Genomic DNA, 17,596 nt, shown 5'->3' on the forward strand with positions numbered 1-17,596 from the left:
TTCCAACTTTTTGAATCACAGTATCATTTTTTTTCTGGGTGTCTTTAGGAGCCAATGTTCCACGGAATTAACCTCGAGAAAGACAGGTTAAATGGATTCTAAACTTCTGTCCTCCTCAAGACTCTTTTTTCTGGTTTCTCTGTTTAAGAACTGTCAGGGTTTTCTTCATTAGCTTCTGCTACTACTTTTTTATTTTATTTTATTTTGAGACAGAGTCTTGCTCTGTCACCCAAACTGGAGTGCAGTGGTGCGATCTCAGCTCCCTCACTGCAACCTCCACCTCCCTGGTTCAAGTAATTCTCATACTTCAGTCTTCTGAGTAGCTAGGACTACAGTTGTGAGCCACCACCCCTGGCTAATTTTTGTATTTTTAGTAGAGACAGGGTTTTGCCACATTGGCCAGGCTGGGCTCAAAGCCCTGGTTTCAAGTGATCTGCCCACCTTGGCCTTCCAAAGTGCTGGGATTACAGGCGTGAGCCACCACACTCGCCTTCTTCATCAGCTTCTCAAAAGCCTTGAATCTTAAGGTGTGAAAATTTGCAGGGAGAAATGCTTCTTGAGGTCAGACTATCAGTTAAGTAGATGAGAAACTAGGAGCGTGTTTTTCCTCTGCTTCTGATGTGAACAGTTTATTAGGATGTCCAGATAAACAGAGATAACCTTCATGACAAGGTCCCTATCCAGTATAATCCGGTTTGGTTTTTTTTTTTTTTTTTTTTTTGATACAGAGTCTCTCTCTGTTGCCCAGGCTGGAGTGCAGTGGTGCAATCTTGGCTCACTGCAAGCTCCGCCTCCCGGGTTCACGCCATTCTCCTGCCTCAGCCTCTCTGAGTAGCTGGGACTACAGGCGCCCGCCACCATGCCCAGCTAATTTTTTGTATTTTTAGTAGAGACGGGGTTTCACCGTGGTCTCGATCTCCTGACCTCGTGATCTGCCCGCCTCGGCCTCCCAAAGTGCTGGGATTACAAGCGTGAGCCACCGCGCCCGGCCAGTTTGGTTTTTGAGTAATGTCAGGAAGGGCCACTGGGAAAGAGTTACTTTGGCAAGGCAATAAATGAAGGTAAAAAAATGGAATTTTCCCGCCTGGCACAGTGGCTTATGCCTGTAATTCCAGCACTTTGGGAGGCCGAGGCAGACAGATCACTTGAGCCCAGGAGTTTGTTATCAGCCTGGACAATATAGAAAAACCCGGTCTCTACAAAAAATACAAAAAATTAGCTGGGCATGGTGGTTTGTGCCTGTAGTCCCAGCTACTTGGGAGGCTGAGGTGGGAGGATGGCTTGAGCATGGGATGTCCAGGTTGCAGTGAGCCATGATTGTGCCATTGTACTCCAGCCTGAGTGACAGAGCAAGACCCTGTCTCAGGAGAAAGAAAAAAGAAAAGAAAAGAAATGGGCCGGGCACGGTGGCTCACGCCTATAATCCCAGCACTTTGGGAGGCCGAGGCGGGTGGATCACGAGGTCAGGAGACTGAGACCATCCTGGCTAACACGGTGAAACCCCGTCTCTACTAAAAATACAAAAAATTAGCTGGGCCTAGTGGCGGGTACCTGTAGTCCCAGGTACTCCGGAGGCTGAGGCAGGAGAATGGCGTGAACCCGGGAGGCAGAGCTTGCAGTGAGCAGACAGCGGCACCACTGCACTCCAGCCTAGGAGACAGAGTGAGACTCCATCTCAAAAAAAATAAAATAAAATAAAAAAGAAATGGAATCCCGCTTTCTGAAAGAACTAAAAATAGAATTACCATTTGACCCAACAATCTCACTACTGGATATATACCCAAAGGAAAATAAATCTTTCTACCAAAAAGATTCCAGCACTCATACATTTATTGCAACTTTGCTATTCACACTAGCAAAGACATAGAATTAACCCAGGTGCCCATCAACGGTAGATTGGATAAAGAAAGTGTGGTACATATATACCACGGAATATCATACAACCATAAAAAAGAACAAAATCATGTCCTTTGCAGCAACATGAATCCCACTGTGGGCCATTATCCTACGCAAACTAACGCAGGGACAGAAAACCGAATGCCACATGTTCTCACTTACAGGTGGGAGCTAAACATTAGGTACATAGATACAAAGACGGGAACAATGGATACTGGGGACTACAAAAAGGGAGGGGAAGGGGCAGGGGTTGAAAAGCTGCCTATCAGGTACTATGTTTGTTACTTGGGTGATGGACTCATTAGAAGCACAAACATCAGCATCACACTGTAATATTATCACTGTAACAAACCTGCACATGTATCCATGAATCTTTTTTTTTTTTTTTTTGAGACAGTCTTGCTCTGTCATCCAGGCTGTAGTGCAGTGGCACGATCTCAGCTCACTGTAACCTCTGCCTTCAGGGTTCAAGCAATTCTGGTACCTTGGCCTCCCAAGAAGCTGGGATTATAGGCATGTGCCACCTTGCCTGGCTAATTTTTGTGTTTTTAGTAGATGTGGGGTTTCACCATGTTGGCCAGGCTGGTCTCAAACTCCTGACCTCAAGTGATCCTCCCACCTTGGCCTCAGCCTCCCAAGGTGCTGGGATTACAGTGGTGAACCACTGTGAATCTTAAAACAAAAAGAAAAGAAAAACAAACAAAAAAATTATGGAATCACCTAATCAAGTAGAACACTGAGCTCAATGTCTCATATGTAGCAAGCTCCAAGAAAAAGCTTATTGAATACTCAATGGATTTTTATCTGGCTAGGACAGGCAGGCAGGACTCTAAGCAGAGGTGAAGGGATGAGCCTTAATGTAAACTCTATGGGAGATAAAGCCCAGAGTAGTGCCTGACACATATGAAGAGCTGAGTAAGTATTTACTAACTATATTAATTGACTGATATAGCCATTTGAATGTCCTAAAGGCACATTAATCTTACTTTTTCCAACCCCAAACTTATGCCTTTCTCATCCCCCACCCGCTGAAATCTGTTTCTCTGCCAATGTTCCCTATCATAGGAAACAAAGGGCAAGTATGGTGGCTCATGTCTGTAATCCCAGGACTTTGGGAGGCTGAAGTGAGAGGATTGCTGGAGGCCAGGAGTTTGAGACCAGCCTGGGCAACACAGTGAGACCCCATCTCTACAAAAAATTAAAAACAGATTAGCTGGGCGTGGTGGAGCGTGACTGTAGTCCTAGCTACTCAGGAGGCTGAGGCGGGAGGATTGCTTGAGTCCAGAACGTTGAGACTGCAGTGACCTGTGGTTGCACCACTACACTCCAGCCTGGGTGACAGAGCAAGATCATGTGTCAAAACAAAACAACCCCCAAACAAACAAAAAATACAACAAAAAAGGAAATGATACCACTATCTATCCTGTTACTGAAACCAGAATTCTGAATCATCCTTGACACACCCCTGTCCTTCTCCATTCTCTCACATGCAATCCACCACCAAGCCCCATTATCCTCTATCTTGACTCCATCTCCTTTTTTCCACTTCTGCTGCTATTACCGAGCCCAAGTCACTATCATCTTTCACCAGGACTACAAGAATAATGACCTTTGACCTCGTCTCCTGTAAAGCTGTGGTCCTGCTTCAATCCCTCTTCCACGCAAAACTAGAGGGATCTTTCCAAAACCCAAATCTGATCACCTACCTTCTTCTCCAACAAAATAAGACAATCAAGCACTCTTTGTTTTAATAAAGACCGATTTTTTTTTTTTTTTAGGGAAGCAAGGATTTATTGAAATGAAAGTACACTCCACAGTTTGGGAGCTGGCTGGAGCAGCGGCTCAAGGGCCCCAATACAGAATCTTCTCTGGTCCAAATACCCACTAGAGACTTCCCATTGGCCACTTGGTGCTCGCCTCAGGTAAATGAAATCGCCACGATCAGTCTGATTGCTTGTGGAAAGCAGCCAATCAGAGGCTGAAGTTACAAAGGTCACACTTCTATGCAAATGAAGACTTGGCCTGCAATCAGAGGCTGAAGTGAAGTTACACAGTTACACTCCCATGCTTTTTGCATCCAATCAGAGGTACTTTCAATTTCCCATCTGCCACACAGAAAAGGCGGGGGTTTGCAAAGGGAGTACCCTCTTAAAGACCAAAATTCTTATGTGGTCAACCAGGCCACGTAAAGGCTGTCCCACAGCTGTCCCTCCAGCCTGTCCTCCCATGGTGCCCCAAACTCCTACTTTTCACATTCCAACTAAAGGGGCTTGCTTTCATGTCTTCAAATGCATTCTACTCCTTTTTTGACACAGGGGTGTTCTTGCACTTGCTGCTCTCCCTGGCCCCTCTCTTTTTTCTAACATCCTGACTCTGGTCCTTCATATTTTAGTCCATTCTCACTTCTCCAGAGAAGCCCCCCCGGATCTCCCTAACAGGCCTCCCAAGCACCTCTCCTTTGCAGAATGGTCACAATTGTCATTTCACATCTGTTTATGAGATCTACTGTCAGTCTCCCCTGCTAGGTCTCCATGAGGGCAGGAACTGTATTTTCTATTACCTAAAAGGGAGACTTTCTGTCCAATGGTAGGTACTCACTCAGTAAATATTTGACAGATGAATGCATGGAGAGATTTTAAAATGCTTTTAGGATACGTACAGAAAAGCGAACATATCATATAGGTACTGCTAGATGAATTTCCATGAAGTAATGGATACACTTTTTTTTTTTTTCCTGAGATGGAATTTTGCTTTTTCACACATGCTGGAGCGCAGTGGTGCATCTTGGCTCACTGCAACCTCTGCCCACCAGGTTCAAGTGATTCTCCTGCCTCAGACTCCTGAGTAGCTGGGATTATAGGCACATGTCACCACACCCAGCTAATTTTTGTATTTTTAGTAGACAGGGTTTTGCTATGTCGGCCAGGCTGGTCTTGAACTCCTGACCTCAGGTGATCCACCCGCCTCAGCTTCCCAAAGTGCTGGGATTTCAGGCGTGGGCCACCGCGCTCAGGCTGGATAAACTTGTAAGTTTTTGTTCCAGATTTTGGATTCCGAAACTTAACACCAAAAAGGAAATGGTATATAAAGATAACTGTAGGGAGCGAGCACTAGAGGGCAACAGAGGCAAAGGAATGCAGAGCCGCTCCGCCAGGCAGTGCTTCTGGACAATAGTGGATGCCCTGCGGTTTCTCAGAGGTGCAGAGGATTCTGGGAAGCTCCGAAGCCACCCAGATACCTTTCTTTGAACAGAGGCCAAAGAATTCTCCTTTGGGGTGTTCAGCAAGTAGGAGGATGCCTTATTATGGCCACTCCTTAACTGGACTTTTCAGGTGCAAGGAGGATGACATGGGAAGTTAATTTTAGGAATACCTAGGGATGTGAAGGAGACAGAAAGTTGTCCAAAAAATTGCACAAGCTATGTGTCTAAAATGAGTTTGGGATTCAAAGCAGCAATAGTGACCTGACAATCTTGTCACCCCTTACGGTGAGCATCCGCTATCCCTAATCTGGTGATGCAGTTGGACGTATGACTCTTGCTGTGTGCTTCTTTCCAATGGCTCTCCTTCTGTTTCTGACTTCCAGCTACTGCCCCTTCACTTCTGCTGCCCTTCCCCAGTTGCCACCCCTAGAGTCCTTACTAAAGGTTTATCGTGAGCTGCTGATTCCTAGTGATCAGGGAGTGATCAAGAAATCATCCACCATCTATCTGGTTGTAAGTGGCCTTTTTAGAGGTCGTTGGTCTGTCCTATGTCCTGCCTGCTATAATCAGCAGTGTGGACAAGGTAGCAAGGCCACACACAACACTAACGACAACTTTGTGAAAGGAACCACCTCAGAAGGATGACAGGTTCTGGATTATTCTTCAAAATACTTGAAAATAAATTGAAAGCACCACCAGCTCATTAGCAACCCAGTTAAGGAGCCTCAGGCTACATTGCTTTTAATCATCATTCTTTTTGGCCACAAAGTATATATCAGCCTCCATTCATTCTGGATTAAAGAACTTTGAGGTTGACATTCCTGTTTGATTCTAGATAAGTTCACTTGCAAACTGTGTGTCCTTGGGCAAGTCACTAACCTCTGAACCTCTGTTTTCATATCTGCGCAATGGGGCAATTAGTACTTAACCCTTTGGGAATAGGGTGAAAGCTTTTTGCCAGTTGTAGAGAGTTGTTGTATCAGTGGCTCTCTATCTTACTTACATATCAGCACCACTGTGGTGTTTTAAAAATATAGATGCCAGCTGGGTGCAGTGGTTCATGCCTGTAATCCTAGCACTTTGGGAGGCCAAGGCGGATGGATCACTTGAGGTCAGGAGTTCAAGACCAGCCTGACCAACATGGTGAAACCCCATCTCTACTGAAAATACAAAAATTAGCCAGACATGGTGGTGTGCGCCTGTAGTCCCAGCTACTCAGGAGGCTGAGGCAGGAGAATCACTTGAACCCGGGCGGTGAAGGTTGCATTGAGCCGAGATTGCCCCACTGCACTGCAGCCTGGGTGACAGAGTCAACTCTGTCTCAAAAAAACAAAACAAAACAAAGCAGAAAAACATATAGATGCCCTAGTCTCTATTTCTGGAAAATCTGATTTGAGGGTTGGTGACATTCAAAATGTTCTGTAAGTGATTTCATTGTACATGCTGAGTTAAGGAGCTCTGTATATTGTGGTATTTTAATTTTATTTATTTATTTATTTATTTATTTATTTATTTATTTATTTGAGATGGAGTTTTGCTCTTGTTGTCCAGGCTGGAGTGCAGTGGTGCAATCTCGGCTCATTGCAACCCCCGCCCTCTGGGTTCAAGCAATTCTCTTGCCTCAGCCTCCTGAGTAGCTGGGATTACAGGTGCCTATCACTATGCTAATTTTTTTTTTTTTTTTGTATTTTAGTAGAGACGGAGTTTTACTATGTTGGTCAGGCTGGTCTCCAACTCCTGATCCCAGGTCAACCGCCCACTTGGCCTCCCAACGTGCTGGGATTACAGGCGTGAGCCACTGTGCCTGGCCAAGGTGGTGTTTTTATTATTTAGGATGGACAAAGAGAAACAATTTGCAGAGCTGAGGCCATGACTCCTGCCCACCCATCTATTCTCTGGTCATTATTCTTGGCAGAAACTCGCCTGTATTAAAGTACTCAATTGTGTCAGGGGCCCATACTCAGGAACCTACAGAAAAAGATTTACTTCCTGAGGCCAATGACCCTGGGCAGGACCTAAGTCATGAGCAGGACATACATCATATAAATGATAGAAGGGGTGTACACACCTGAGATCGGACATTTATTATATCAGTGGTAGGTTGAGGTCCAAGTTCAGGGCATACCTGTGCAGGAAACATAACTCTAAGAAAAGTCAAACTAGGATGAAGGTGAGTTCTGGCCCTTCCTCTATTGGAAGGGAGGACTTCCAACATCCCCAAAGCGACATCAACTTGTCCTTTGTAATGAAGTGGCTGAGAGAAACCCGATATCTGCCCATGAAAATACAGATTAAAGAAAAATCAATTCCAATTTAAATGCATTCCACCCTTTTCATATTATAGTTGTGGAGCTAATTACTCCTTATTGTCATATGCTGTAGGGCAGAAAAGCATCATTAAAGTACTAAAAATTATTTCCATGAAATGGTTTTGCGCCAGGGAGACCACTGATAAGTTATTCTTAAGTGGGTTGTTTTGGAGGTGGATTAAAAAAAAATGGTATCTTTGAGGCTGGGCATGATGGCTCAGGCGTGTAATCCTGGCACTTTGGGAGGCTGAAACAGATGGATCACTTGAGGCCAGAAGTTTGAGACCAACCTGGCCAACATGGTGAAATCCCATCTCTACTAAAAATACAAAAATTAGTTGAGCGTGGTGGCATGTGCCTGTAATCCCAGCTACTCGGGAGGCTGAGGCACGAGAATCTTTTGAACCCAGGAGATGGAGGTTGCAGTGAGCTGAGATCGTGCCACTGCACTCCAGCCTGGGAGACAGAGCAAGACTCTGTCTCAAAAAAAGGTATTTTGAGGAAAAAAAAACTCTCAAATTTGCAAGAGGAGACACTTTGACAGAGCCTGTGTAAGTTCTGAAGCAGTGATTGCAGGGGTCAGTGGATTTGGAGGTTTCATTGATTCATTCATTCATTCTTGTTTCATAAACTCCTTATTTGTCATTTGACAAATGTTGTGTGCCTACCATATACAAGGCTTTGTGGGGTGGGGGAAACTCTGGGGGAGCCAGTGGTCAACAAAAGGAGACATGTCTCATTCTTCATGGGGCATATAGCCTAGTTGGGACATTAATGAAATAATGGAATAAGTAAATGTAAAACTCCAACTGTGACAAATGCTTCAGAATAAATAACAGGGTGTTTGACTTTGACACATCAAGACACATCTGAGGAAAGCTTTGTGTGATCTGAGATCTCAGGATGTCAAGAATAAGTAGACATTAGCCAGACTGAGAGGTCAGCACGTGCAAAGGCCCTGTGGTAGAAGACCTTTAACTACTTGGAGGAGAGAGTCAGTATTCCTGGAGCTCAGAGACAGCCATGGGTGTGAGATGTGGCTGGAAAGCTAGCCAGAGCTCACACCGTGCTGGGATTTTTAGGCCACAGTTCTGTTGTTGGTCTTTTTCTTTAGAGCAATAAAGACCCTCTAAGGGCTTTAATCAGCATGTGTGCGGTGCAATGGCAGGAGGTGTGAGCACTCTGGCCACAGTTGTCTCTGGGCAGGAGATGGGAACTTGAAGGGAGGCTGAAGTGAACAGAGGCTGATTCCCTCCTCAGAGCAGGCTGAGTGCTTCTCTCAAGCCTGGGCATCTGTGCAGCTCTTCCAGGGGCTGAGGCCACAGACATAGAACAATGTCTCCTCCTTCCTCCTTTATTTCTTTGCAAAATCTTAAAGGCTGCACAGCAAGTCTCCATGTTTTGAAGAAGAATGAGAAGAGAATGTGCTTTTAATAATTTCATTTGTTTTCATAGTTTACACTTTTTTTTTTTTCAAAGAGTTTGAATAACAGTCCAGAACTTATGAGAAAGGACAGAAAAGGACAGTGTTGGTTTCTTTATTTTTTCCCCCTACTATGTGTGTGTTCACTTATTAAAAGTAATCAACTAACAGGTATTACATGAAAAATTAGGAAGTGATGTATTGGCTGTATTTTTTTGTTTGTTTTGATTTGTTTTTTTTTGAGGTGGAGTCTTGCTCTGTCACCCAGGTGGAAGTGCAGTGGCGGGATCTTGGCTCACTGCAACCTCTGCCTCCTGCGTTCAAATGATTTTCCTGCCTCAGCCTCCTGAGTAGCTGGGACTAACAGGCACGTGCCACCAGGCCCGGCTAAGTTTTTGTATTTTTAGTAGAGACGGGGTTTCACTGTGTTAGCCAGGATGGTCTCGATCTCCTGACCTTGTGATCTGCCCACCTCGGCCTCCCAAAGTGTTGGGATTACAGGCGTGAGCCACTGGGCCTGGACTTGGCTGTATTTTAATATACTTTAGTGTCTTTTGTTTAGATTATTTAAAAAACTTGACTGAGCTGTAATTCACATACTATAATGTTCATTCTTTTAAAGTGTTCAGTGGTTTTTAGTGCATTTAGAGTTGTGCATACATCAATTGCTTTTTAAAATGGAGTTGTGTGGCTGGGCACAGTGGCTCAGACCTGTAATCCTAGCACTTTGGGAAGCTGAGGCAGGAGGACCTCTTGAGGCCAAGAGTTCAAGACTAGCCTTGGCAACATAGTGAGACCCTGTCTCTACAAAAAATTTAAAAAATTAGCTGGGCATGGTGGTGTGTGCCTGTAGTAGCAGCTATTCAGGGGGCTGTGGCAGGAGGATCTGTTGAGCCTGGGAGTTCGAGGCTGCAGTGAGTCAAGATTACACCACTGCACTCCAGCCTGGGTGACAGAGTGAGACCCTGTCTCAAAAAAAAAAAAAAAATAGTGTCAGTTTTCCATTCACTTTTTTTGTTTTGCTTTTAAAATATATTTTCTATTTTAGAAACTTTCACATTTATATAAAAGTTGAGACTAGTAAATGAACCTCCTAGTATTCAATGCCCAGCTTTAGCAATTATATAAACAATCCAATCATGTTATATCCATGCTTCCCCTCCCCACTGAATTCTGTTTTTTATTTTTATGTATTTATTTTCAGTCATGCATCACTTAATCTACCGAATTCTTTTTTTTTTTTAAGACGGAGTTTCGCTCTTGTTGCCCAGGCTGGAGTGCAGTGGCGCGATCTTGGCTCACTGCAACCTCTGCCTCATGGGTTCAAGAGATTCTCCTGTCTCAGCCTCATGAGTAGCTGGGATTACAGGCATGCAGCACCATGCCTGGCTAATTTTTTGGTATGTTTAGTAGAGATGGGGTTTCACCATGTTGGCCAGGCTGGTCTCGAACTCCTGATCTCAAGTGATCTGCTTGTCTCGGCCTCCCAGAGTGCTGGGATTACAAGTGTGAGCCACTGCGCCTGGCCCTTACTGGATTCTTTACATGCACACACACGCATGCGTGCACACATACACACACGCTTTTTTTTTTTTTTTCGTGGAGACAGAGTCTCACCACGTTGTCAGAGGTGGTTTCAAAACTCTTGGCCTCAAGCAATCCTCTCACCTTGGCCTCAAAAAGTGTTAGGATTACAGGTGTGAGCCACCATGCCCAGCCTTCACTGGATCCTTTTGAAGCCAAGCTTAGATATCATGTTACTTCAATCATCAAAACTTCAATACGACTCTTCTGTTTAAGAAAACAAACAGAGTATTACTATCAAACAAAAATATTAGCAATAATTACTTAACATCATCAAATGTCTGATTAAATTTCTCTGATTGAGTCATCTCTCCTTTTTCTTTTAAAAAAGTAAATTCACCTCTGAATCAGAATTCAAGCAAAGTACATGTATTGCATTTGACTGATAGGTCTTTTAAGTCTCTTTAACTTACAAGTTCTTCCCTTTCCCTTGCAATTTATTTTCTGAAAAAATTGAGTTATTTGCCTTGTAGAATTTCCCAAAAGTGTTTATTTTTAATAGCAGCACAGAGTAGGAGGTGGAGTGGAGTTTGTAGCATGGACTTTGAAGAGTCATGTATATTTGGGTCTGAATCCTGGCTCTGTCCCTTACTTTCTATGTATCCCTGGGAAAACAAATCATCTCCCTCAAGTCAAAGTGTCCTCCACTATAAAATGGGCATAGAAGTGGGATTATGTTGAAGACTAACTTAGATAATGTGTGGAAAGTGCATGGCACACAATAGGTGCTCAATAAACCCTCCTCTGTTTTACTTTTACATTTATTTTTAATTTTCGTCATGAGTTTTCTTTTTTTTTTTTTGAGACAGGGTCTTGCTCTGTTGCCCACATTGGAGTGCAGTGGTGTGATTTCAGCTCACTGCAGCTTTGACCTCCAAGGCTTAAGTGATCCTCCTGCCTCAGCCTCCTGAGTAGCTAGGACTACAAGCATGCACCACCATGCCTAGCTAATTTTTGATTTTTTTTAGTAGAGACAGGGTTTCACCATGTTGCCAAGTCTGGTCTTGAACTCCTGGCCTCAAGTGATCTTCCTGCATTGGCCTCCCAAAATGCTGGGATTACAGGTGTGCATCACGATGCCCAGCCCCTCATTTTAATTTTCAAGCTGAGAGGGAAATCATCAATCCTCAGCACTGGCTGGTCTTGAAAATTATTTTTTGTAAGTTTGGAGAAGTGAAAATGAGCTGGTCTAGTGATCTGAAAAGTACTATATCTGGGACTGTGACTAAAAACTGGGTCCTCTGACCTGGTACACTGTTGGTGGAAATGTAAATTATTACAACCACTATGGAAAACAGTTTGGAGTTTCCTCAAAAAAACTTAATAGAGCCAACATACAATCCAGCAATCCCACTGCTGGGCATATTCCCAAAAGAAAGAAAATCAATATATTGAAGAGGTATCTGTACTCCCACATTCGTTCCAGCACTGTTCACAAGAGCTAAGAGTTGGAAGCAACCTAAATGCCCATGAACAGATGTATGGACAAAGAAAATGTGGTACATATACACAATGGAGTACTATGCAGCCATGAAAGGAATGAGATCCTGTCATTTGTAACAACATGGATGAAACTGGAGGTCATTATGTTAAGTGAAATAAGCCAAGCACAGAAGGACAAACTTTGCATGTTCTCACTTATTTGTGGAAGCTAAAAATTAAAACAATTAAACTCATGGAGACAGAGAGTAGAAGGATGGTTACCAGAGGCTGAGAAGGTTTCCAGAGGGGTGGTAGTGGGGAAGTGGGGATGGTTAATGGATGCAAAAAGTAGTTAGAAAGAGTAAGACCTAGCATTTGATAGCACAACAGGGTGACTATTATAGTCAATAATAAATTATAAATTATTATAGTCAATCATAATTTAATTGTACATTTAAAAATAACTAAAAGAGTATAATTGGATTGTTTGTAACACAAGGGATAAATGCTTGAGGGGACACCCAATTTACCACGATGTGATTATTATGCATTAAATGCCTGTATCACAATATCTTATGTACCTCTTAAATATATACACCTATTATGTACCCACAAAAATTACAAATAACAAAATTAAAAAAAACCTCAGGATTCTCTGCAGAGCTGAGGGGGTTTTCTTCATCACTAGCCACCCCCACAGCACTTTTTCTAACCTTTTGCCGTGTTTCTGGCTCTGCTCTCAAGCCCCTTGTCATTTTGTAGTCCACAATATCTTGATACATGGGGAGGAAGGTGATGAACAAGTCCACTGAAATGTTGCCCATCCAAGTCTTGCCTCTTGAAAGTACATTAAAAAATAATTTATAAGAAGGGAATATTTAATCCAGGCAAAAACACCTGGGACTACTAGGAAATATTCATGCACTGTGAGACTTAGAGGGAGAGAAATATTTTTGAGCGTAGGGGGCACTCAAATCATATCACAAAGGTGAGATTTACATCAGAGCTGCAAATTGCCTTTCCATAAATTCATCCATCCATCCATTCATTCATTCATCCATTCATCCATCCATCTCCATCCATCCATCCATCCATCCATCCATCCATCCATCCATCCATGATTTCATTTATCAGCCAACATTCTTCCCCTATGTGGTTAAACAGACAAAGCCTCTGGTATCTGTTTTAAATTAGGTCTAATGCCCGCATGGTCTCTTAACTCCACTCAACACCTGTTTGAAGCCTGACTGTGAATCCAGATGCCTCTAGGTGGCCGAGAAATGAGATGACCCAGATCCCTCAACAGCAGCCCTGGACTCTGCAATTTTCCATCACATGTTCTGAATATAGCTTCCTTTCATGGCTGCTTAATTATTATGGTTTAGAAGACCATAATATTAAATTAAAGTGAAATGTAATTGCTCTGCCAGTTTTCACACTGTCAGAATTCAGCTGATAACAACAGGATTCTTTGAGCGTCTCCAAGTAAGAATTTGTTGTTGGTGACAGGGGGAAGAAAGAAACAAAACTCTCCTTTCCACATTTGCCCTGCAGCCAGGCTGACACAACAAAAATGGAAAACAATTGGCACAGGCATAAAATTCTATGACAAAAGGAAACTTGTGAAATAGAGAAATAGATTTCTTGGCGGGGGGAACATAACTTCCTTTGACAAAACACTGTATTTAGGAAAATAATTCTGTAGTTTGAGGATATTAAGTTCATTAAAAGTAGCAGGCTTTTTTGGTCTGGGGCAGATGGAGGTTCTTAATACCCTACACCTCCCCTCCAAACATTTCCCTTCAAATCCATATTAAAGTTAATCATCAATTGGAAGTCAGAAATGATATTGGAAAATCATTCTTTTACAAACGGAAACTATTATAATTTAAAAGAGTGCAAATGAAACCATACATTTTCAGAAGGAGATCAATGAAAACCACTTTATTAGAAAATATAAATCACTTTTTAATTTCAGATGCAACAAGAAAAGAACTCATTTTTTCTGTTTCATTGAAATTGATTGGTACACCTGCAGAGAAAAGCAGCTTTATCATCTCGTTATCAGCCAATTAATATGCAGGTCTAAATGTGAATACTATTCCAGTTAACTAGAAATGGATGATTTTATTGAAGTCTTAATAGACTAGAAAAAGCTGCGTTCCACCCTGCTAAATGAGGTCAGTTGAGAAAAAAAAAATTAGAAGTGCATAACTTGGGATGGGTGGAATCTAAAACAATTTCTCTAACTCTTCAGACCACAGAGAAAGGAAAGTGAAGTGATGTGTGTGCAAGCAGAGGACCCTGTTAGGTGGAAGAAAAATTAGAATATTGAGTTTTCTTTTAATTGAAAAGAAAGCTGTTTGAGTTTGATTCTGAAGTCTGACACTCTCACTATTCAAAACTTGACAGTTCTTAGTCGTTAGTCTCATCTCCATTTTAATCAAAGGTCAAGCAGAACTGCAAAGTAGATGAAGTCTATGTACCACGCTCCCAGTTTTTCCTTTCTGTGCTCGTTTTCTTCCCTGTGATGTTCTCCCTGGCCCACCAAAACCTGTGGCATCCTCAAGTTTTTTCTTTACATTAAAAAATTAAAAAAATTAAGGGATACAAGTGCAGTTTTCTTACATGCTTATGTCATGTAGTGGTGAAATCTGGGCATTAAGTGTACCTACCTATCACCTGAATAGTAAACATTATAACCATAGGTAATTTTTCAACCCTCACCCCACTCCCACCCTCCAACATTTTGTAGCATCCAATGTCTATCATTCCAGTCTTTATGTCCATTTGTGCCCACTGTTTCCCTCCTAATTATATATATTCTACTTTATTTATTTATTTAGGAGACAGGGTCTCACTCTGTCACCTAAGCTGGAGTGCAGTGGCATAATCATAGCTCACTGCAGCCTCCAACTCCTGGGCTCAAGCGATCCTCCTGCCTCATCCTTCTGAGTAGCTGGGATTGCAGGCATGCACCACCATGCCCTAAAAAAAAAAACAAAAAAACAAAAAAAAACGCTTAGATAGTCATCCATAAATGAAAATATCCCTGGGATGGCTCAAGAGTCTGATTACAAGCCTACAGCAATACAGTGGAGCAAAAACCAGAGAATAACTGCAGGGAAATGATCACTGAGGAGATGGGCATAGCTGAGATATCTGGAGCTTGCTGGAAGCAAAGATGCACGGTGGTGGCTATCAGTATCAGCCACACAGGATTGTGCATCAAAAATTGGTGCCACCTCCACTGTGAGCACACTTATGAGCTAGTGCCAAGAGAGATCCCTTTGACCATGACTTCTTCTGTGGGAGAAAAAAAGATCATGAGTACCCTGAAGCATTCAGCACTGAAGATGCCAAAAGCTCTTGTTGCTGCTGTGGACACCCACAGCTCTGGCTGCTGAGGAGTCCTGCAATCTTCACCAGCACTGACTTTAGCTGACAGAGCTGCACAGACTATGTTTCTGTGCCTTTACCAGACACAGTACTGCTGCACTCCACTCAGCTAGAGCCCTTATACCCACCCATAAGTGAAGGTCTGCTACTAAAACCAGTCAACAAAGTCCGGAGGAGGCGATAGCCCCATTAAATGTGTAGACATCAATGCAAAGCAACAAGAAACACACAAAAAAATGAAGGCAACACGTCACCACCAAATGAACATAATACTTTTTCAGTAACTAACCCCCCCAAGATAGAGATACACAAATTGCTTGACAGAGAATTCAAAATAATTGTTTTAAGGAAGCTCAGTATGCTACAAGAGAACACAGGTCAACAAAATCAGAAAAACAGTAACTTAACAAAATGACAGTTTAAGAAAGAGGTAGAAATCATAAAAAAGAAACAGAACGTCAACAGCAAACTTGATCAAGCAGAGGAAAGAATCTGCGCACTCAAAGGCAGATCATTTGAAAATATCCAGTCAGGGGAGGAAAAAGGAAAAAGAATGAAAATGAATCAAAAAGTCTCTAAGATTTATGGTACACCATCAAGGGAGCTAACATTCGCATTATAAAATCAAGAAGAAGAAGAGATTGAGAAAGAGGCAGAAAGTTTATTTAAATAAGTAATGGGACCAGGCATGGTGGCTCATGCCTGTAATCCCAGGACTTTGGGAGGCCAATTTGGAAGGATTGCTTAAGCCCAGGAGTTTGAGACCAGCCTGGGCAACATAGCAAGTTCTCATCTCTAAAAAAGTAAAAATAATAAATTGGCCAGGCATGTTGGTGCATGTCTGTAGTCCCAGCTACTCAGGAGGCTGAGGTTGGGAGGACCAGTTGAGCCTGGGAGGTTCAGTCTGCAGTGAGCCATGATCACACCACTGCACTCCAGCCTGGGCAACAGAGCAAGACCCTGATCCTGTCTCAAAACAACAACAATAACAACGAATAAATAATGGCTGAAAACTCCCCATATCTGGGGAGAGATATAGACATTCAGATACATGAATCTGAAAGATTTCCAACCAGGTTCAGTCCAAAGAAGACTTCATCAAGATTCATTATAGTCAAAGTGTTAAAAGTCAAAGAGACTCATTTTAAGGTGACATTATGGCAGATGTAGCCAGTCAGGTGCTTCTGGGCTCTGGTCTCACCATCCAGTCTCAGTTGCTTATATATGTGAAAGCGCTCATCCAAGTGGGAGATGAGCCTGGTTTTCCAACAATAAGACAACATATTTTTGGGTGGCATGTCAGCTTCCTGGTGTCTTTAATTGTGCTTAGCATATTATGAGCATCAGTTGGAGGCCTTAGTACATTGTAAGCATCAACTCCAAGGCTGTGTTCAGGAGTCCTTAGAAATATGATTCACAGTAAAGTTTTACAGCATTACCAGGAATGTGACAAGATTGAGGAGTTAGGACCTGGTAATGTGCAGAAAGAAGTCTCATCTTCCTTTGACCAAGTTATCAAGAAGGCAATTTGAGAGATAATCACTCATTTTGCTGCTGTCCTCATCACAAATCCCTTCCATATTATCACCGAGGTACAATTCATTGGCAGAGAACCGAAGTACTGCAGACTTTGTGACTCCATAGCAACCATCTATTAGGGAGAGGGCATCCTAGGATTTTTCATGGGTCTTGTGCCTCAGCTCCAAGGTGACATCATTTCTTTGTGGCTCTGTAACTCACTGGCTTGCCTCATCAATATCTATGTACTGAACAGTGGGGATTCCACCATGAATGAAATAAAGAATTATTCCCAAGTTGTTACAGAAACTTTTGCCAGTATGTTGAGCTAATCTCTTGTGTTTGTCTCTAATTTTATGTCTGTCGACAGCCGAAGGCTTGCTGGTGAAGCCCCTCCTTATTGCCCAATGTATACTTCTTGCATAGATTGTTGGTGCATGCTACAGTACAGGAAAATATGAGCTGAGGAAATAGCTTGCTTTTCTGGAAGGTCCCCTATGGGAAGACTTATTATTGTGACCTGAGAATGTAATTTGAATATGTGGGACAGGGACAGTGATATTTCTATAGTCCCAGATGCACAGAATTATGGGAGAGAGTGTTGATTTCTGTACAATGTGGCATGCATTTAAAATAATCACTTAATATCGGGGAAGAATCAAAGACAGAGAAGTTTGAAAGCAGTAAGAGGAAAGATGTGCATATAAGTAGACTCCTTATATGACAGCCATAGAAAGCTGTCAGTGGGTTTCTCAGCAGAAACTTTGTAGGCCAGGAGGTAATGGAATGATATTTTTAAAGTGCTGAAAGGAAAAACTGCCAACCAAAATACTTTAGCTGGCA

At 42.6% G+C, this 17,596-nt stretch overlaps 1 pseudogene; it reads left to right on the top strand.

The window, feature by feature from the left end:
- Positions 1 to 16,392: 16,392 nt before the first annotated feature.
- On the top strand, positions 16,393 to 17,285 carry LOC115837324 (annotated as a pseudogene).
- The last annotated feature ends 311 nt before the right edge of the window (positions 17,286 to 17,596 follow it).

The sequence above is a fragment of the Nomascus leucogenys genome, chromosome 2 (assembly GCF_006542625.1).
Source record: "Nomascus leucogenys isolate Asia chromosome 2, Asia_NLE_v1, whole genome shotgun sequence".
NCBI lineage: Eukaryota > Metazoa > Chordata > Mammalia > Primates > Hylobatidae > Nomascus > Nomascus leucogenys.